Raw genomic sequence first — 22070 nt, 5'->3', positions numbered from 1 at the left:
TAAATCTCAGTTTCCTCAACAACAGGGTGATGATGGCAGTGCCGGCTTACCCACTACACCTGTAAAATACATGGCTTCATTATGAGGCCTGGCTAATTCAAGTCTATGTACAAGTACTTGGAAGCCTACCAAGTATGTTTGTATTAGGAAGCCCTAAATAAAATTATACATTTTAATAAGTGTGCAAATACTTATTAGTGTCATTATCTGAATAATTTCTGGGTATACCAGGCCTTCTGGACAAATGTCTTCTGGTTTTACCTTGACAAATACCAGTTCCTTAGCTTTTTAGAATATATATAATATATAAGCTGTTTTCATATTCACACCAATTAATATGGAAATTAATTTCCAACGTCTTTGGCCATGAAGGATGGTTGGTTACCTCTCCTGGTAAAAACAGTGACTTTCTTCTGAGGGAGGTACAACTTATATACTTGGCTGTTCACATTTATTTTTAAAAAGTTTGCCTTGGAATAGTATTTCCCCAGGTTATTTTCTTCAGTTTTTATTTTTATCATCTCATTTGACAGTTGTGATGTGAGTGAGTCATAGTGGAGAAACTTCATTTTTATATTTGTACTTGGCCTGATTGATTCATATTTCTCTCTAGGATGAGTAATGTAGTTTGCATTAATTCAAATGGGGAAATACCCACAAGGAAATTAAATTCTACATAAAGTTACATAGAAGTTCATTTCCTGCTTGTTGCATAACACATCCTTACTGTGATCCCACTGTGAAGTGTGGGTTTTATAGATACACCCCCCCCGACCCCTGCCCAACCTTTTTAGAAAATATGATTTTTGTTTCAGTGGGCAGTCAGAAGTATGCAGTTGGGATTAGCAAATGATGTTTCATTATAATTTATCCACTGCTTGATATTTAGATCCATTGCCATTTTCCCATGTGGTTATTTTACAGACAAACTTTTATCATTTTCTACTTTTATTAATAAGAATACCCTAGAAACTGGCACTTCTGATATTCAATACAAATCTTTAATCTTATGCTGAGGAATAATGCTTAAGTTTAATCAGAGTTAAAATAACTTACAAAATAGTTTCTTTTTAAAAAAATTTCTTTATTTTTGCTTGCCCTGAGTCTTCTTTTCTATGCACAGGCTTTCTGTAGTTAAGGCAAGTAGGGGCTACTCTTCATTGCAGTACAAGGGCTTCTCATTATGGTGGTTTCTCTTGTTGCAGACCATAGGCTTTAGGTACATGGGCTTCAGTAGTTGGGGCATACAGGCTCAGTAGTTATGGCTCATGGGGCCGTAGAGCTTGGGCTCAGTGGTGCACAGGCTTAGTTGCTCTGTGGCATGTGGAATTTTCCTGGATCAGGGATTGAACTTGTGTCCCCTGCATCGGCAGGTGGATTCTTATCCACTGTGCCACCAGGAAAGTCCCCAAATAGTTTCTTGAAGTGGGTTCATGTGTACTCTGAAATTTAGAGAGTATGTATTCTATAATTTGGCATATCATGTTTTGATAATTTTAGAATTTTGATAATTTACTTTCAGGACTTGCTTTCTAAATCTGGAAAACTTTTTGTTGTTGTTTTTGTAACAAACTGTAAATGGTTTACTTCTAAAACTAAGCAGATAAGGAAGTCTTAAGAGTATATAATTTTATGTGATAAACTTTTTATTTTTAGTCTTAGAAAATGAGCATTAGAGTATGAATTGACTTTTGTCCAGGCAGTCTTCCAGCTATAGCTTTCCTTGCCCTTTCCTTTAAGTCCCTCTTTATACACCCCATCATTCTTTGAAAGGATTCTTGTCTTTTTAAATGTATGCTGCCAGAGAAGCTGGATTCAGACTGGGGCACAGGTGCTGTTCAGAGAAGTGTAAGAGAAAGGCCACTGAGGTTTTGTGAATGAACTCGTTCTCTCATTTTTATCAAAATGCTATATTTGGTCCTATAGAAATGATAGACATCTTTAAATGTACTTCTTTATGATAGAATGCCTACTGTTTTAGTAGTTACGTGAGAGTGGGACAAGAAGACATTCTCTCTTTTTTAATAGGTCAGTTTATTTTTTTATTTTGGAAAAAATGGTCAAAAATGGAGACTGACAAATAGTATCTCAAAAAAAAGTCCTCTTCTCCAAACCCTTACATTTCCTTACCTGGACCACGAGAGCCTCTCAACTGCTGTCTTTAACTGCGATCTCATGTGAATGTCCTTGCCTCTTCACCCTTCATCCCCCATCTATTTCAGGAAAGTATTCAGACTCACAGAATCACTCTATGCAGCTACCACTAGGACTGTGAGCCTGCCAAGGCAGAGGCAAGATTTTCCTTAGTCATTCTTAGTCTGCCTGAATGTACACGTGCGCTGAAGTCGTCCTTGGATGGACCATGTGCTGCATGCTCTAGTTGTTCCAACAGCTGGAAATATCTCTAATTCAAGAAGATATTCTCTTCTTTGATGATTTCTATGAACTCCAGGTGAAAGTGCTGGTCTTTTTCATTTTACGCTGGAGGAATGTGGTTCTACACTTTTCTGCAGCATTAATAACAGGCGATTTGTAACTTGCATGTAAATGTAATTTTAAACTCTCTTTTATTCAGTAATTTCAAAGTTATTTAGTAGTCATTTTAAATATCAGTGAAATGTAAGCATCTTGGAAACAACAAGCTCTGAACTTGACTCCAGACTCTGTTAACATGCCTTGGACAAGCGCTCACATTTTTTACCTGTAAAATTGCAACAGTGACACCAATTTTATAGCACTATTTAAAGAATTAAATAAAACACCTAATAAAATGCCCCCCCAAAAGTTTTTTTAGCATTATAAATTTGGCACATGTAACTCTTACTCTTCGTGTAAAATTTTAAGTTTTTGCCATTGTAATTTATGTAATCTTGCTCATATGACTTTAGTAACAGATTTGTTGATTAAGTTACTTGACCAAAAAATAAATAATACTTTGACCATAGTAGGATGTGTTTTTTCCTCAGGTTTGCACATAATGTTTTGGAAACATTAAGTATTCCAGTGCCTTTTTAAACGTGGTTAGTACTAAACCCATTTTATTGTGGAGTAGACTGAGTCACTAAATATGTAGAATATATTTTATGAAGGTACACAGCTGAATCACTGAAGACAGAATAGAATCAACAGACTTCAAATACTCTTAAATATCTCACTGTCAACAGGGAGAATCTTGTGGTTACATAAAAATGCCTAAAAAGTGTTCAGAGGAGAAGGCTGCTTGAGGAGGAAAGTAACAAAGTGGGTAAGAGACTCAACTGTGGGTTATAACTTTTTTTTACATCTCCCCCCTTGTTTTTCAGCTTCTTCCAGGTAAAGAAGTTATTTAAATCTATATCTGTTCCTAATTTTTTTGCTTGAACTTGATCAGGTAGGTAAGATTCTGTTTAATATGTAAATTATATCTGCTGACTGTACATTTTATTTAATCTATTGTGTCTGGTTTTTATTTTTCTTCCTCAAGGTTTTTGTTGTTCAGTAATCTCTTACCAGTTGATTCCTCTTACCTCTTAGATCCATTTAGACAGGGCTTTCCACTAGGACCAATCCTATTTACCTTTAGTCTTTAGTTTATTATAGCTTAGGTATTACTCTGAGTTTCCTATTGTTGGAATCATTATTTCTACTAACCTTGAATCTAGTTACAAGTACAGTATATGCTAGTTTTATGGTAACTTTATTATTTTTGCCAATTTACCTCCTTCCTGGAAAGTCATACCAAATAATATTTTTAACTAAATATAAATTGAGATGTATTCAGAAACTGTGTTAAGGACATATAAAGACCAGTAATGATAAAGATCCATGAAAGGGGCCGTTGGAAAATAGTTGCATATGGCTAGACATCCCAAGGAAAGAAAGGTAGAGTAAAGTAGCCTCTTCCCAGGACCATGGTGCTCAGTTTTTGTTTATGGGTCAGAAAATCCCAAAGACTCAGCAGACAAGCATTATGAAGAATCTGATCAAGTGCACAGCATCATCATTTCTGTTGTAAAAAGGGGATCCCTCCAGGTCAGGGAGTATAGGCAGGTAACCTTCATTCCTAATAGCTTGGGGAAGCAGTCCTAGGTATTTATAGTCTCAGCCCAGTCTCCAAAGGAATCAAATGACAGAAGAGACTCAGCTAGAGAGAGACATGGTAATTAGGATAGAGAGCTCATTTCTAGGATCAGGAGGTAGTGGTGGGGCAGAAAACTATTACCTGATGCTTCTAAAGACAAATTCCCTAACACAGAACCAGATAATAGCTGTCACTTACTGAGTGCCTGCTGTCTCACAGAGACTGTCCTGGGTTTATACACAAAGTCACTAATACTCACAGGAACTCTGGAAGGAAGTTATTATCTATCATTACGTTTTACACATGAGGAAATTGAGTCCCAGAGAGGTCAAGTAACTTCCCCCAGATCATAAAAGTAGATCTGTAACTTGGACACTGCTGCTGCTGCTGCTGCTGCTAAGTCGCTTCAGTTGTGTCCGACTCTGCGCGACCCTGAGACAGCAGCCCACCAGGCTCCCCCGTCCCTGGGATTCTCCAGGCAAGAATACTGGAGTGGGTTGCCATTTCCTTCTCCAATGCAAACTTGGACACAGGCCTGTGTAATTCCAAAGTCTATGTTCTTTCCATAATACCATGTTGTCTGTCTCTCCTAGCATGACCTTTCTATCCCTCCATCAGGGAAGACTCTTGCCCCTAAACACTCCATAGTATAGGAAAGGAAATCTCAGTAATTAAAATTTCATTTGGGCCAAAAAGTAGCCTTTTTTGGGGGGAAAAAAAGATTTATTTATTTCTATGCTGAGTCTTCAATGATGTATGTGTGCTTCCTCTAGTTGAGGCAAGCAGGGGCTACTCTTGGTTGTGGTGCGCAGGTTTCTCATTGCAGTGGTTTCTCTTGTTGTGGAGCAGGGGCTATAGGCATGGGGGCTTCTGTAGTTGGGGCACATGGCTCTAATGTACAGGCTCAGTAGTTGTGGCACACAGGCTTAGTGGCTTCATGGTATGTGGGATTTTCCCTGCTCAGAGCTCCAACCCCGTGTCCCCTGCATTGGCAGGTGGATTCTTAACCACTGGACCACCAGGGAAGCCCACAAAGTAGCCTTTTAAAAATAAAAGTTTTCTGGGAAAGTTAAGTCAGGTGCAGCTTGGTGTGAATTAGAAAAAAAGTAATTAAACTAACAAGACAAACCAAATGAACACATTAATTAAGGATGGGAAAATAAGGGAGGTAACATTGAAAGAGGATGGGCAGGCTGGATGTACCAACTGGTTAGGGGGCAGGAGTCGGAAGGCAGGGAGATTGGCAAGTATGCCAAAAGGTAGATAGGGATCAGTTAAGGCAAGCTTCAACTACTCTGAAATTTTAATTCTGGGGCCACTAATCAGACAGAAGCTCTTTTCTTTTGTTGTATAAGTGGCAATGGATCTGTAGATCCCTGCTGGGAGTTCCCACTCACCCCTTGCTAAAGTCCTGTCTGAGAAAATCTGATATATGTGAATTGGGATATGTTGAAACTGTCTGTAGTTTAAGAATGGGAACCTCTTACTGGATGGTCCTCTGTTTCCTCACTTGTTAATTTTTCACACATTAAGAAGCTATCTTCCTTCTCTTTTTCACAGTCTGGGCAGCTTGCAGGGACAAATCAGAATTTGTAAAGTCAGCAATTCTTAAAATGTGGTCTGCAGACCTCTGGTGGTGCCTGTGAACTCTGGTGGTCCTCAAGGTCAAAACGTTTTTCATAGTAATGTTGAGATGTTATTTACCATTTCATAGTAATGTTGAGATGTTTTGACATTTTCATTGATAGTGCAAAGCAATGGTGGGTAAAACTGCTGATGGCATAGCATGAATCAGACTAGGGGTATCAAACTGTACTAGTTTATATCATATTCTTCACCACCACCACACACACAGTGAAAGAAATGTCAGTTTTACTTAAGACTAGCCTTGATGAAGTCATAAACATTATTAACTTTATTAAATCTCAACCCTTTGAGAATAGATCTTTTTAATATTCTGTGTGATGGGGAAAGTATGCATAAAGTATTCTGCTACATGAAGTATGATGATTTTCTCAAGGAGAAGCACTTATGCAATTAATAGTTTGACTTGCAAACTGAACTAGCAGCTTTTTTCATGGAACACTTATATACTTGAAAAAATAACTGACAGTCAAACTATGGTTATTAGAACTTGAGTACTTGGCAGACATTGGCCCCAAAAGGAATAAAATGAGTCTGTCTCTTCAAGGATAACAATTGACAGTGTTTGTTGCCAATGGTAAAACTGAGCTTTCACATGAATATTAGAATTTGGGAAGTTGTATCTGCCATATGAACTCAGTAGCTTTTTAATACTTAAAGACTTTTCTGGGACTTACTGGTGGTCCAGTGGTTAAGACTGTGCACTTCAGGGACTCTATCCCTGGTCAGGGAACTAAGATTCTGCATGCAGCTTGGCCAAACAACAACAACAAAAAGTGCAACAGGGAACTCTGCTCAATGTTATGTGGCAGCCTGGATGGGAGGGGAGGCTGGGGGAGAATGGATACATGTGTATGTGTGGCTGAAACTTTGATGTTCACCTGAAACTATCACATCATTGATTGTTAATTGGCTATACCCCAACACAAAAGAAAAAGTTTTAAAAAAGACTTTCCTGATGAGGTTAGTGGTACTATTTATGAATATAATTATTAAAAAATATTCTGTGTTAAAATATGTCAACATCTGGAAGATTTGTTTAACTTAGTGAATGAATATTTTCTTAATGATCAATATATGACCTTACAAAGTCACTCATGGGTAACAGAGCCTTTCAAAGTGTAAGACCAATGGGTTTAAATGTGATAGAGTATAAAGTTGTCATCCACATAGTTTCTGATTCCCCCTTGCACCTAACCTTTAATCAGTCACCACCCGTTGAGTTTTGGTGTAGTATCAAAAAAGAATATCCACAATTATCTAAAAAAAAAAAATCCATTAAATATTTCTCATTTTTCCAACTACTTGTCTTTGTGAGGTTGGATTTTCTTCATACGCTTCTACCAAAACAACATATATCACAATATAGTGAATGAAGAAGCAGATATGAGAATCATCTTTTTTTAAACCAGACACTTAAAAAAATAGCAGAAAATGTAAAATAATGCCAACCTTCTCATTATATTTAAGAAAATATAGTTAATTTAAATTAAAATGTTAAGATGTAATGGGTTTATTATTATTTTAAGACAATAAATATTTTTAAATGTTTTAATTTCTAAATCGAGTAGATATTAATAAATGTAACCCATATAAACAAAAATTCTTTGGGATCCTCAACAATTATTTAAGAAAGTAAAGGGGTATTGACACCCAGAGTTTGAGGTTGTGTGTTCCAAGGCAAGGAGGAAGTGTGAGCGTTAATCCAGTCAGTCAATCTGGATTCTGTGAGACTTAACTTGTCTGCAGCATAGGAGGAGCACGGTCCAACATGTTGGGAAGGGGTGGGCTCAGAACCAGTCACACGGGAGAGTTATGTGATCTTGTCCATATCTTCAAGAAGCTTGTGATTATGGAGCTGAAATTGCTGATGTGATCTCTTAAGTGCTGGTTTCAAAAGATATAGCTTCTTATCTGTTTGTGCTTGACCCCACAAAGAACCATAGGGATGCCTTTCACACCTGTCTTGGCCCCCTAACCCTTCCAGTGCCTGAATTAAGAGTAGATCCTCAAATAATTAGAGGGCCAGTTGGTAGTCAGGGGTATTTGGTATAGAATCAGATGGGTGCATTTATTCATCTAGCGTGTTTCCTGAATGCTTGCCATGCTAGACTCTATACTAAGCACTGGGAATACAGTAGGGAACCAGGCAGGTGTGTTACCTGTTCTTATGAAACTTATGTATTTTTATTTTCCCCAGAAAACGCCCTTAATCTTCCTTTAGGATTGAGGGCCTGTGGCAGCTAGTGCTGTGTACCATCTAACTGGATTGGTAATAGAGTGAGTTCTGGTGTTTGCAGTACTATCAGCTCTCAAAGAAAATCAAGAAGGGAGGCTGTGCTGGCAGGGAGGATTCTCTGGAGAAGGAAATGGCAACCCTCTGCAGTATTCTTGCCTGGCAAATCCCATGGACAGAGGAACCTGGTGGGCTACAGTCTATGGGGGCGAAAAGAAACCGCCATGAGACTAACACTTTCAATTTTTTTAGATGAATTAAGGGTATTACTTAGGATTTCCCTGGTGGCTCAGATGGTAAAGCGTCTGCCTGCAGTGCGGGAGACCCGGGTTTGATCCCTGGGTTGGGAAGATCCCCTGGAGAAGGAAATGGCAATCCACTCCAGGACTATTGCCTGGAAAATCCCATGGATGGAGGAGCCCGGTAGGCTACAGCCCATGGGGTCGCAAAGAGTTGGACACGACTGAGCGACTTCACTTCACTTAAAGGGTATCACTTGAGAACAACTGTCAAGGTGAACTCAGATCTGTCACGACTGGTATTGGAGAGAGGCACTCAGCATGGGCAGGCACAGCATTAGCATCTGTGTGTGGGCAGTGGGAATGGTCACAAATACCGTCTCCCTGTGCCAGCGGCTCATGCATGCTCTCCTGTTTACTCCTCAGAATACTATCTGTGAGGTGCGTAGTGGTGCCACCTTCATATTAAGAGGAAGCAAAGCATAGAAAAGCATTGATAGAGAGGATAGTTGACTTGCTAGTAAACACATTAGTAATTCTTGGCCGCTCCCGTCTACTTCCTCCACCTCCCTCCTCAGAACCTTTCGTGACTCACCCTACCTGCCTTGTGTGTGGTGTTCATAGTACGGATATCATGATAGGTATTCCTAGACGTGAAGATGGCTGTTGTAATCGGAGGTTGTGCAACCTGCTAGCGTGACAGCTGTACCTTGGCTCTTCCTGTGTGGGAGCTCCCACTCAAGGGCTCACTGATATACGAAGTCTTGTATCTTGGTCTCGAGTGTCTGCCCAGTGACTTTGATATGTGTAGCAGACAACATCAAAGTAATCCTCTTAATTTGGTCTGGCAGCTGCTGCCATTCTTCAGCTATCGATGTAGAAAGCAGATATTAAGTCGTAGAGGACATGAGTGACAGTTTGCCACAAGTATGGATCTGGATGCTGTATGTTACTAGCCCAGGGGTTCTAAGATGCATCACCCTTGTCTCCCCAGGCTGCTTACAGAAAGCATGGCTTTAATGCCTTCAGCAGAAGGGAGAGGAACTAACATTTGAGTTGTACTGATGAATTAACTTTCCCTTTTCGTGCCAGTGTTTCACATCTCTCTCACTTAATCCTCGCAATGACCTTGTGGGGCTGCTGGGTTTAATTCTGTTTTGCAAGTGAGGAAGCAGATGCTCAGCATTTTAGTAGCTTGTTCACCATTGCTGTGTCAAGCCTAGACCTGTCTGGTTCCTCATTCACTTCTTCAGAGATGGCTTTCCTTAAACAAATAAAAGCCCATTACAGGGACTTTCCTGGTGGTCCAGTGGTTAAGACTCAACGCTTCCAATGCAGGTGGTGTGGGTTTGATCCCTGGTTGAGGAAGTAACATCCCACATGCCGCCAAAAACAAACAAAAATAAAGCCAGCCCCTTACAGGCAGAGGTGCCCAGGCTAGTTCAGATCTCACCACTTTGGTAACTGATACTTATTTGTTCAGCAGATGTGTTTTAGGCACCTGTTTACATGCCAAGCACTGGCAGGAGAAGAGATGAATAAGGCACAGAATTGTTCTTTTTTAAAAAAATATATAACATCCTTATTGTCTCATGTAATATTTTTTTTAACATTTATTTATTTATATTTATTCTTGGCTGTGCTGGGTCTTCATTGCTGCATGCAGGCTTTCTCTAGTTGCAGTGAGTGGGGCATACTCTGTTGTGGTTCTCAGCCTTACAATTGGGGCGGCTTGTCTTGTTGGGGAGGACAGGTTCTAGGCGCTGGGCTCAGTAGTTGCAGCTCCTGGGCCCTAGAGCACACGGGCTTCAGCAGTTGTGGCCCACTGGCAAAGTTGCTCTTTGGCACATGGGATCTTCCCATATCAGGGCTCCAACCCCTGTTGCCTGCATTGGCAGACAGATTCTTAAGCACTGGACCACCCAGGGAAGTCCCACAGTGCCGTTCTTTAAGGTCATTTTTCTCATTTGTTTCTGTCTCCTTTCTGAAGGCCGTGGAATCACAGAGTAGCTGTGATAGGGTGTTGGATAGGTGTTCTCCTGGTAGAAAAAAATGGGAAGGAATTCAAGGCCAAAAACAAAAACAAGTTAGAAAACATCATGACCTGTTCGTTTAGAGTGACTATACTAAAGAGGGTCTGATGGAGAGAATGATGAGAGATTAAAGTGTAAAATAAAGAGACTTTATCAATAGGAAGTGGGGATCTCTGGGAAGTTGTTCTGTTTTTTATGAATGAGACTTAAATTTTATCTGTAGAAATGTTCATTTTAGAAAATATAAGAGACTGCAATATAATAAAATACAAAAATTACATATAGTTATATCCAGAGATAACCACTATTAACATTTTTTGTGTATCTCTTATGTATCCTGTGTACTGTTTTGTTATTAAAGTATTTTGCATGTTATTACAAGTTCTTAATAATTTCTCCAGTGTTATATTCCATGTAATATTTTTATTTAGCCATTCCACTGTGGTTGGACAGTTTCTGTTGCCAATTTTTTGCTATTATGGAATAACAGGTTAGAAAATATTTTTCTTCGGGCATAAAATTTTTGCTGAATACTTAGAATTATTTTCTTAGGATAGATTATTATAATTAATTTCTGGGTCAGAGTATGAACATTTCTAAAGTTCTAGAGCCTTTTAAATAATGTGTATTATTTAGTAACTCCACAAGTTCAAGTGGGCCTTAGGAAGCATCACTACAAACAAAGCTAGTGAAGGTGATGGAATTCCAGTTGAGCTCTTTCAAATCCTGAAAGATGATGCTGTGAAAGTTCTTCACTCAGTATGCCAGCAAATTTGGAAAACTCAGCAGTGGCCACAGGACTGGAAAAGGTCAGTTTTCATTCCAATTCCAAAGAAAGGCAATTCCAAAGAAAGCTCAAACTACCGCACAATTGCACTCATCTCACACGCTAATAAAGTAATGCTCAAAATTCTCCAAGCCAGGCTTCAGCAATATGTGAACCATGAACTTCCAGATATTCAAGCTGATTTTAGAAAAGGCAGAGGAACCAGAGATCATATTGCCAACATCCGCTGGATCATGAAAAAGGCAAGAGAGTTCCCAAAAACCATCTATTTCTGCTTTATTGATTATGCCAAAGCCTTTGACTGTGTGGATCACAATAAACTGTGGAAAATTCTTCAAGAGATGGGAACACCAGACCCCTGACCTGCCTCTTGAGAAATCTGTATGCAGGTCAGGAAGCAGCAGTTAGAACTGGACATGGAACAACAGACTGGTTCCAAATCAGGAAAGGAATATGTCAAGGCTGTACATTGTCACCCTGCTTATTTAACTTATATGCAGGGTACATTGTGAGAAATGCCAGGCTGGATGAAGCACAAGCTGGAATCAAGATTTCCGGGAGAAAAATCAATAACCTCAGATATGCAGATGACACCACCCTTATGGCAGAAAGTGAAGAAGAACTAAAGAGCCTTGTGATGAAAATGAAAGAGGAGAGTAAAAAAGTTGGCTTGAGGCTCAACATTCAGAAAAGTAAGATCATGGCATCCAGTCCCATCACTTCATGGCAAATAGATGGGGAAACAGTGGAAACAGTGACAGACTTTATTTTTTCGGGCTCCAAAATCACTATGGAAGGTGACTGCAGCCATGAAATTAAAAGATGCTTGTTCCTTGGAAGAAAAGTTATGACCAACCTAGGTAGCATATTAAAAAGCAGAGACGTTACTATGCCAACAAAGGTCCATCTAGTCAAGGCTATGGTTTTTCCAGTAGTCACGTATGGATGTGAGAGTTGGACTATAAAGAAAGCTGAGTGCCAAAAAATTGGTGCTTTTGGACTGTAATGTTGGAGAAGACTCTTGAGGGTCATTTGGACTACAGGGAAATCCAACCAGTCCATCCTAAAGGAAATCAGTTCTGAATGTTCATTGGAAGGACTGATGCTGAAGCTGAAACTCCAATACTTTGGCCACCTCATGCGAAGAGCTGAGTCATTTGTAAAGACCTTGATGCTGGGAAAGATTGAGGGCAGGAGGAGAAGGGGACGACAGAGGATGAGATGGTTGGATGGCATCACTGACTCAATGGACATGGGTTTGGGTGGACTCCGGGAGTTGGTGATGGACAGGGAGTCCTGGCGTGCTGCGGTTCATGGGGTTGCAAGGAGCCGGACACAACTGAGCGACTGAACTGAATTGAACTGAACTGAACTGAACCACAGGTTCAATGAGTTTTCCCTGTAATTGGTATTAAGAAATAATAATAAAAGTTTCTTTAAAATTATTTTTTTGTTATACTAACATAGTAATGATATTGTATTGAATATCTCTCATATGTGTGAGCTATCTTGTAGTTCTTTTTTTGTAAGTCTTTCATGTTCTTTGCCATTTTTATTTAATTGAATTATTGGTCTTTTCCTATTGACTTGTAACTGTAGTATATGTGTAAAGAAAATTGGCCTTGTATCTCTGATATGTTGAAATTGTAATACTGGTTTTGATTTAAAATTGAATAAAAAGCTAGGCTGAAAAGTGTTGTGCTTAGAGATAAGTTGTTACAGACAGGTGGTGAGGGAGCAGTAGTATTCACTGTAATAAATGCATCACTTTACCTTCAAAAAATTAGTTTTTGCCAATTTGAGGGGTAGAAATATGTCTTTATTTCAGTCTATTTCTTTGATTATTAATGTGGCAAAAATTTTCCATGTGTTTTATTATATTATCTGAATTGTCTGTTCATGTTTCTCAGGAAACCCTTATGTAACAATTTCTATGAGCCACTGCTTAAGCACTTCCAGCCTTAACTAATTTAATCATGTTGTTCTGTGAGATAAATATTACTGTTATGTTCATTTCACAGCTAAGGAGATAAGATACAGAGACGTTAGAGAACTTGCTCAGCGTCATACAAACAATAAGTGATAGAGCTGGAGCTTGACACTGGGAAATGTCTCCAAAGGCCAGGCCTTGCCGAGCTGCTCTCGGATCTAACCTGTGCTTATGCTCTTATTGGTCATGGTTCTCCCACTAACTTCTATACACACGCATGCGTGCACACCCACACACACACACACGCACGCACACATGCACATCTCACACACCAGGGCAGTTTTTACTCCTGTATTAGCACTATTTTTGGAAATAACCACTGCATTGATTGGGCTGTTCATGTGTGCTCTGCTTTTATATAAATGGATCAAGAGGGTGGAGACTGATGGTTGTATAGAACTCACATCAAAATCCATACATATATAACTTCTATTCAAGTAAATTTCTGTCTTGGAATGAATGCAAGTAGGGAAGCTGATTATCCATTTAAGAAAACAATACACAGTTTATAAAAAGGAATTTCTCTTAAGTAGGAAGTAGAAAATATATCTTTGTATTGTGCAAAGATAATGGCTGGCTTCCTATCATGGCAGGTGGCACAGTGTTACTCCTCTTTTTGAGTTGTTAGAATTAAATAGGATGTTTGTAATGTATCTAACATGGTGTTTAATTAATGTCCTCTTCTCAATGTGCTGAGATTTGAAAAGGATAGATTAAGCTTTTTATAAGGCAAGTTAATCTTTTTAATTGCCAGATATACATTCTTGTAAATAGTTGATTCTTTTAATTCTTTCAACAAATGTTGGAGGGCCTGCTTTTGTACATGAAAGATGTAAGTTCTGCCTTTTATGGGCTCATGGTCTATTGTGGCTCACTAGTCATCACAAGTAGAGGACTCTGCTTCTCTGAGCTTTTGTTTCTTCATCTATGAAGTGAGGATGTAGTGAGGTTGTATGTAAAATGCCCATACTGTTCCTGACACATAGTCAGTGCTTAGCAGTAGCTGCTAGTTCATGTTAATATTATGCAGCCATTAAAAATGATTCACATAGAATTTTTAATAATAGTAAGGGGAAATTTTCTGTACTATAATGATTAATGAAAAAATAGAGTTTAAAGTAGTGTTTATAGAATAGTCACATCTTGCTTCGAAAAGTATAGGAAAAGACTGGAAAGAAATGCACAAAATGGGAATAATCACTCAAATATTTGTGCATCTATCTTGCCATGCTATAGGTACTGAGGAAACACAGGTGAATAAGTGCTGATTCTTCCTTAGGGGAACATTTTACTTATTCTGGGGGAAGCTTTTTAGTAGGGGAGACAGATGATCACAATCCAGTATTGGCTGAAGTATAGGGAGAAGTCAGGCAAGCTGCCTTGACCTCTGCCGTGAAGAGAGAGGATGGTGGTATCAGTCACTGAGAAACGGGACGGAGTTTAGACTAGGGAACATGATGACTTTTGTTTTGGACACATTGTGATTCTACAATGTGGATATATATAGGCTCGTGGGTGTGTAAGACTAGATGAGCAGGAGATAGAGATTTGGGAAGGCTTAATCGCCAGGTGAGGTTTGAGGCTGTGAGAATAGACAGAGACACTCAGGGAAAGTTTGCAAAGTAAAGTGACAGTTAGGTCTTGATTACATACAGATGGTGAAATTTTGAATAATTTTGTTTTCTTCCTTTGCTTTATTCATTTAAAAAATTCCTGCCATGTAAATGTGTTTCCTATAATGCACATGTGTTTTGATTAGAACAAGGTTTGGCTATGTGTGACAGCAGACCTACAACAACAGTGGCGTAAAGTAGATCTAGGCTTGTTTCTCTGTCGCCTGAGAGAAGTTTAGACAGAAGTAATACGTCCAGGGCTTAGACGGTACTCTACCATGTTGGAGATGATACCGAGTCCTCCTGTCTTTACGTTCCACAGTCCTGAGTGTTTGTCTTCTACCTCACATCCCGAGATGAGTGCCCCAACTCCAGTCATCAGTTGGAAGAAGAGTTGAAGGACGACATGTCCTTTCCATTTGAGAACAATTTCTGAATCTTGCTCCTGACAGTTCGCTTACATCCTATAGGCCATAATATTGTCACTTAGCCATATATTTGTTGAAAGAATATGGGGAAATGAAATCGTTATTTTGGGGAGCTAAAAATCAAGAATCTAGTTAGTGATACTAGTAACATCTAGGTTTTGCCTGTGGAAAAGCTGAGGTTGGTTTGTCTGAAGGAATTAGTACAATAATTTCCATATAAAACATACATTCATCTCCTACTTCAATCATAAGAAGAGGCACGATACTAAGGTCAAGATGGTAGTAAGTTGGAAAATACTTCGTCTTCTTAGAAAGGCCAATGACCAAACATTGAACCAGAGGCCTGTCAAACTCACTTAATGGTTAACATTGAACCCTGTCAAGATAAGTAGGTCATCTAGCTTCCTTTATTGCAACACAGCCTCAAGAGAGTTCCTGAAATTATTGAAAGATTAGGTGACAATTGTAAACCTGTAGATAAAGGAGTTCAGAAATACTTTGGTCTGTCCTTAGAATGGAAAAGTTGGTCCTAATACATCTGAGGTTATAAATGAGATGTAGGTCACTTTTAATTCAGATCAGGCTCTGGAGTATTATTTGCCAAGCAGGAAGATTCAAGGCTGATTTATGGGTGACCACACACCTCCACCAATGACTGGTCATCAACTGTCTTGGGATTAATAATGATAATAAACTGTATAGTACTTATTCCATCTGTAAGATCTAAAAGCTGTTTACAACTATTAATTAATACATGACTCCTTGACTGGTGGTGAGGGTGGCTGATCTCTAGTCTTACAAGATGAAATGTATGAGGGACTTCCCTGATGGTGCGCTAAGACTCTGTGCTGCCAGTACAGCGGGGGATGGGTTCACACCCTGATTGGGAAACTAAGATCCCACATGCTATGCAGCCAAAAAAAAAAAAGAGAGAGACATCTGAGACTTGACTTCAGTAAAGCCTGTTCCTCCTGAGGTTCTGCTGGCCAGTTGTTTTCTAGGTTAAAAATGTTTTCTTTCCTCTAGAATTGAAATGGGACACCATGAGACCTAAAACAAATGGAGTGTAGGAAGGGAATGTTTATGCTTGTTCCAGTGTCTGTACATGTAATACAAAATGCATGTACTATTTTTTTTTAAGTTCCTCATGTCTTTTCATTTCTTTTACCAATTTGGTTGAGAAAATTATGTTTTTCTTTTACCAGGGAAAGAACAAGCTCTGAGCCATGAGAATGGATGACTATGAAAAATGACATGCTTAACTATATACTGCTAATTAAAAGAAAGATGAATAGGTTACCCCCTTGAATTAAGTTTTAGACAGAGTCTAGTGTAACACATTTTGAACAGTTATTGTGGGAAAATCCTAATACTGAGGCCTTCCCTAGATTTGTGCCATGCCTAAAGGACATAACGATGATAAGAACAACTCAATTATTGAATACCTATACCACGTTCTGAGCCGTTTACATCTACTTACTCATCTAATTTCCACAACTGCCACATAAACTGCAGGTACTGTTTCTTTTTTAAAAAAAAATCACCATTTACTTATCAGTAAACTGAGGCACACAAAGGTACTGGAAACTTCCTAAGGGCATGCCACTTGTCAGCAGAAATGCCAGGTTATGTGACGTCAGAGGAGGCTCCCATAACTATTGCTCTGTACTGCTTGTCAGTAGAAAGCTGTCTGAGGCTACAGGACCAGCTCAGATATTCACAGAAGAGGAGACCCAGGCACATTTGGAGGCAGAAGTGCTTAAATATTAAACAGTCCTGGATACAAGAGAAGGAGGTGATGTTTAAGGGATGTTGTGTTCCCAGGACCATCTGGAATTAGAATAGGTCATGGGGCTGTGGTAAAGGTGAGCTTTACTGTTAAATCCCTACCCTTCTGAGATTGCAAAGAAGTCTGGATATAGAGAGCTGCTGTGCAGAGGAGCTGTAGGAGGGAAAGTAGTTTGTACCTGAGGACCTTGAACATTCAGGTGTGTGCTGGAACTGGTTCTTACTAGGTCAAGAGAGCCATGGTTAAACATCCAGGGATTTTGCAATCAGGTTGGTAGCTTGAAATCAGCCTAAGTGGGGGTTTTTATACCATGGAAATTGGCAAATGCTCCAAATGAGGGCTTCCCCCCACTACCATCCAAAGCTGGTTTCCCAGAACACCTTAGACTCTTTTCTCTACTTCACTAACATTTGAAAGCCTGCCGTCCTACCAGTTGAATTCAAACCTCGAGTGAGTGCCTGCCTGCTATGGGGAAGGCACTGTGCCAGGTACTAGGGGTGCAAAAACCAGCCCCTGAATGAAAAAGACTATGGTGGAGAGAGAACATGGGGCCTGTGTCCTGGACTAGCTATTAGACCTTTGGCCACTCACTTATCCTTGGTTTACTATCTGCAAATGGAGGTGATGATACATCTCCCAGAAGGTTATTAAGATGATTAATGAGAACATGACATGTGAAGCTCCCGCCAGAGAGGTGCTTAGTAAGCGACAGTTCTGAGAGTGGCAGCCATGTAAACAGAAAGCTTTAATGTAGCTTGACGTAAAAAATAAAGATGGAGTGACTAACGCTGTGTTTGATCAGAGAGGGCTTCACAGAGATTATGGTCCCCCAAGCAGGATTTCAGAGTTTTCAAGGTAGATCTTTCATGGATGAATCCTGACCTGATTCTTGTCAGAAAATTCATCCTTTCTTTTGTCCCTAGAGCATGTTCCTTTTGCCTCTTTTTCGGCCCATACCTCACTATACATTACTGAATAGTAAGACAAACAGTAGATTTAGAAATAGGCACACCTAGATTTATATCCCGACTTCAGCATACCTGCTTTGTGACCTTTGGCAAGATTCTTAACTTCCTGGAATTTCTGTTTCTTATTTTATAATATGGTGTAATACTTGGGTTATTGTGAGGATTAACTGAAAATGTAGGGGACAGAGCCATACACTGAACTGCCTTGGGAACCCCAGACTGACCCTAGCATTTATTTACTGTTTCATCTCCCCTTACATTTCGGCATCTCATGCAAAAACACGCCATTTCTTTTCTACTATGGTGTCTTTATACATGATTCCCTCTGCTAAGAAAAATTCAGTTCATGAGGTAGAAGAGCATCATGGTAAGAGCCAAGGGCTGGGTATCAGCCTCAGCTCTGCCATTCATTAGCAAGGTGACCATGGGAAGATGATTTTTGACTCTATACCTCAGTTTTTTCAGTTGTCTGTAAAGTGGGGAAAATAATGGTATCTCACTCATCAGATTATTGTGAGGATTAAATTAGCCATATAAAAACCCAAGTCTATGCCTGGTACATGGTAAGCACTGAAAACCTCTCAGGACTTCATCCCACTCCCATTCCTACCACGTTTATTATTCCTCCAGATATAATTCAAATACCACCTGCTTTGTGAAGTCTTCTTCAGTCTCCCTACACCTTCATTCACTTGCCCTCTGTGAAGCTGATGGACCACCACATGTTCCAGGTACACTTCCTAGGCATATTGCAGGGTGTTATTTTATCCAGATCACCCCATAAGTTCTTATTTACTATCCCAGCCGCCCTCTGGGTGTGATCAAATTTTTGAAGGTCAAATTCACCTTTATAGGAGGACTGAGAATCTTTGATAGCTGACCCTGTCATGTAGAGACTCTCCCCTCCCCTTTTCCTCTTAGAAAAAGATTGAATCTACAAGTTAACTGGTCATATCCCTATTGTACAGATTGAGTCTTTCAACAAATAATTATTTTAAAATATTAATGTATTTATTTGGCTGCTCTGGGTCTTAGTTGGGCACATGGGATCTTTAGTTGCAGCATGTGGGATCTAGTTCCCTGGGCCCCCTGCATTGAGAGACCTGAGTTTTGGCCACTGGACCACCAGGGAAATCCTTCAACAAATATTTATTGAGCAGTTACTAAGTGTGGGCCCTGAATTAAGTGCTGGGAAGACTGTGGGGGACATAAATAATCTTTGCCACATGTGGCTATTTACATTTAAATTAATTAAACATAAATGAAATTTAAAACTTACATCTGTACTTCTCATATTTTCTGAGCATTAAACAGGGAGAAATCAAATGGAGATGCTGGGAATTGAACCCAGGACCTCATACATGCAAAGCATATGCTCTACCACTGAGCTACATCCCCAAGTGCTCTAGTTGTGTTTTATTTGTTCAATAACTACATGTGGTTAGAGGCTATTGAGTTGGACAGTGCTGATACAGAATATTTGCATCATCACAGAAAGTTCTATTGAACTAAGCTATTCCGGAGGGGAGGCTGACATTGATCAAATATCCATACATGAAAATATAACTGCAACTGTGGTAAATACTAATCAGAAAGAATGCATGTGACACAGCATTTCAGAGGGCGCTTTGGCAAGGCATGTTTGAACCAAGATTTGTTGAGTGAGTTAGCAAAGCCTATAGTTAGATTGATTAAAGAGATTGAACTTTCTTTGCTATATCTACCGTGGGAATGAACCATTCTCAGCAATCAGACTATTACAGAAAATGCCAGTGTTACTTTGAAGGGATGCACAGTTATTGTGAAGAGTCCTAAAGGCACCCTGTGGAGGGACTTCAATCACATCAATGTAGAGCTCAGTCTCCCTGGAAAGAAAAAGAAGGGGCTCCAGGTTGATAGATGGTGGGGAAATAGAGAAGAATTGGCGACTGTTTGCACTGTTTGTAATCAGGCACGGAACATGATCAAGGGTGTAACACTGGACTTCTGTTACATGATGAGGTCTGTGTGTGCTCGCTTCTCCATCTATGTCAAGAATGTTTTTGGGGAGGTGAAAAATACATCCCCTTGGGGTTCAGATGAAGCAAGATGTTGCTTTTTCAGTGTCTCAAGCCCAGAAAGATGAGTTGATTCTTGAAGGAAACAACACTAAGCTTGTTTCAAATTCAGCTGCTTTGATGCAGCAAATGATAACAGGTAAAAACAAGGATATTAGGGACTTCCCTGGTGGTGTAGTGGCTAGGAATCCCCGCTCCCAATACAGGGGGCCTGGGTTTGATCTCTGGTCATGGAACTAGATACTAGATACCCCCATGTCTAACTAAGACCCAGCACAGTAAAAAAAAAAAAAAAAAAAAAAAAAAAGATTATTATTTTTTTAAACAAACAAGAATATCAGAAAATTTTTGAATGGGATCTATCTTTCTGAAAGGGAAGAGTTCAGCAAGCTGATGAATAAGATCTGAGTGGTCTGGCTACAGAAACAGCAAGATGCCAGATGGTTTTTTGGACTCATTTGTGATATTTAAAGATGCAATAAAAGCTCTTTTGATTTGAGGGGTGAAAAAGAGATTGAAAAAAAAGGCTAATGGCTAGGGCATAGAGATGGAGAGATTTGGGTGACTCTCAAAAGAGGTAGAAGGACCACAGAAGACCTTGTAGAAAAAGGGTGAGAAAGCTGAGAGGCTTAGTAACTTGACTCTCTAATCAGTGATAGAAACCCAGATTTGACTTAAGTCTGTGCTGCATAATGGATGTATATTCAAAGGACTTTACCTCTGTAATTTACAGATCTCATCTTGCTACTTTCCTCTTTGGAAATCACCAAATTTCCCTAGATTATTTCTTCAGCAAAAAATATGCTATAATAATTTCCTTCTTAGACAAAACAAACCCAAAAAAACCTTCCTACATCCCTCTTCAGCTACTTTCCCATTTTGTTTTTTTCTTTCTTCTGTTTTTATAACAAAACTCCTTGAAAGAGTTGGCTGTACTTATTACCTCCAGGTAGCTCAAGTGGTAAAGAACGTGCCTGCCTATGTAGGAGATGCAGGTGACTCAGGTTCAATTCCTGGGTCAGGAAGATCTCCTGGAGGAGAAAATGGCAATCCACTTCAGTATTCTTGCCTGGGAAATCCTATAGACAAAGGAGCCTGGTGTGGGCTACAGTCCATGGGGTTTCAAAACATGACTGAGTACACATGCATTACCTCCATGTCCTTTTTGCTTTTTTTCTGTTTCTTGTTGAACCTCCTCTACTTAGGCTTACCTCCTCCCTCACACATCCTTATCATTTTCAATGAAGTCAGCAATGACTTTGCTGACTCAATCCTTATCTTGTAGGATTTCTTAGCAACACCTGATATAACCGATCTTCCTTTTTGGATCATGTTTTCCTTGGCTTTTGATTTACCACATTCTCTTGTTTTCCTTCATCGCCCCCCAGCTCCTTCTCAGCCTCCTTTGCTGGACAGGTCTCCTTTGCACTGTGCCAGGGCTCAGTCCTGAATTGTCTTCATTTCTCCAAACACATTAACTTACTAGGTCATTTCATATAGTCCCATGATGGCTGATTTTATGGTACCCAGTTGTTTGATCAGACTGATACCAGTCTAGATGTTGCTGTGAAGGTGTTTTTTTTTTTTTTTTTTTTGACATGATTAATAGCAAAATCAATAGACTTTGAGTAAAACAGATTACTCTCCATAAAGTAAGAAAGCTTCCTATAATCAGTTGAAGGCCTTATGAGAAAAGATTGAGATTTTTTTTCCTCTCCTTTTTCAGAGGAAAAAAAATTGGGCCTTCATGCTCAAGACTGCAACATTAAGACTGCTGGAGTTTCCAGCCTGCTGGCCTGTTCTATAGGTTTCAGACTTGCCAGCCCCAACATCCTGTGAGCCAAATACATCTCTCTCTGTCTCTGTTGCTTTTGTTTCTCTGAAGAACCCAACATTATATACAATTCTATATCCATGGCATTAAGTATCTTTTATGTTTGACTTCCAATTTTTATTTCTAATGCTGACTTCTCCCTTGAATTCCAGATTTGCATACCAACTGCCTACTCAAAAATCCCCATTTGAATAGCAGTAGGTCTCTCAAACCACACCATGGATTTGTCCAGAACTGTTGCTTTCCATCTCTCCCGGCAACCCACTCCAGCGTTCTTGCCTGGAGAATCCCAGGGACGGGGGAGCCTGGTGGGCTGCTGTCTATGGGGTCACACAGAGTCAGACACGACTGAAGCGACTTAGCATCAGCAGTAGCAGCAGGTCTCTCAAACC

General features: G+C 39.6%; 1 non-coding gene and 1 pseudogene across 1 annotated transcript; one reads left to right on the top strand and one right to left on the bottom strand.

Annotated features, from left to right (window-relative positions):
• LOC129644107 (uncharacterized) overlaps nt 1–21683 on the top strand; it is a 58029-nt pseudogene extending 36346 nt beyond the window's left edge.
• TRNAA-UGC (transfer RNA alanine (anticodon UGC)) lies at nt 19114–19185 on the bottom strand. The gene has a single exon. It is a non-coding gene; the product is annotated as a tRNA-Ala (tRNA).
• Nucleotides 21684–22070: the final 387 nt, after the last annotated feature.

The sequence above is a fragment of the Bubalus kerabau genome, chromosome 1 (assembly GCF_029407905.1).
Source record: "Bubalus kerabau isolate K-KA32 ecotype Philippines breed swamp buffalo chromosome 1, PCC_UOA_SB_1v2, whole genome shotgun sequence".
Taxonomy (NCBI): Eukaryota; Metazoa; Chordata; class Mammalia; order Artiodactyla; family Bovidae; genus Bubalus; species Bubalus kerabau.
The sequence above is the reverse complement of the archived record's forward strand: the minus strand, read 5'-3'. Positions and strand labels throughout refer to the sequence as shown.